Source organism: Dipodomys ordii, unplaced genomic scaffold (genome assembly GCF_000151885.1).
Source record: "Dipodomys ordii isolate 6190 unplaced genomic scaffold, Dord_2.0 Scaffold63, whole genome shotgun sequence".
Lineage (NCBI taxonomy): Eukaryota > Metazoa > Chordata > Mammalia > Rodentia > Heteromyidae > Dipodomys > Dipodomys ordii.
In genome coordinates this window covers 3,132,492-3,133,607 of record NW_012267279.1, presented here as the reverse complement: position 1 = coordinate 3,133,607, position 1,116 = coordinate 3,132,492, and positions in this window count along the sequence as shown.

The window sequence follows — 1,116 nt, the reverse complement described above, 5'->3', positions numbered from 1 at the left end:
AGCCCGCCGCCAGCGCCGGGAGGGCCAGGCGAGGGCCCGCCGCGGCCCCCAGACACCCTAGCAGACCCGAGGCCAGAGGGGGTTATCCTTTGGTGGATCTGGGGCTGCGTGGGGCTAGGAAAAAGCAGCTTTTTCTCGAGACCCATCCGAAGGGGTTTCTCAAAAGCAGCGTGCACAGGGCGGGTGCTGCGGGCTGCCGCCGGGCCCCGTCGGCCCGAAGGTGAACCGGGGGTGAGGGGTCTCAGTCCTCCCCAGGGAGCCACACCTCGCTCTGCCCGGGCTCGAACACAGAGGGAAAACACCCTGTTTCCTTTAGTTCCGGGAACTTTTCAGTAACTTAAAATTCGTGTCATAAAGGAACTCTTACCAGGGCAAGTGGGTTTTTTAAATTTTGAAAAGGATTGACAATTGGGGAGTGGCAGCAGACTTTTCGGACACGATGTAGGTCTGCGAGGGGAAGACGTCCGAGGCAGGGAGGGGAGAAGGGAGAGAGATTTTCTTAGGCTAAAGCTAAATGCTTTTTTTTTTTTTGTCTTAAGTTTCTGGACTTGTTGAAGGAGTTTTCTTTGTTCGGACACCCAGTTAGAGAATGATGTAAAGTGCTATAGGAAAGCCAGTTTTCTTCCCCCCCCACCCAGCCTAGAAATTCTAAAAGTTCTCTTTCATTTCTCTCCTACACCCAGGGGTACATGGGCACACGCCTCCCTGAAGTCCACCTTCCCTAGCAATTCCCCTCTTCCTTTCACTTCAGTATCCACAGACTTGCTGGTTAACAGAGGAAACAGTTCTTCCTCATACAACTACAAAAATGGAACTATTCAAAGTCATGTGGAAAATTCATCATACTCGTATTGTTTTCTTTCAGTGGCGTGGAATCAGAATTTTTCTTCAAGTCTTTGAGATGACCCTTCCAAAAGAGAAGATAGTTTATACTCCTTAAGAATATGACTAATTACTTTTCAATTTGCATCCATGTGTCAGCAGGGCTCCTCTGGGATGTATAAACTTACCCAGCTCTGAATACCATCCAGTATCCTGCCCCATGTTCCAGAGGACCATTTCCCACATGCAAAGATTTATGGATACACAAACTTCCAGTCTAGTCCAAGCAGTATC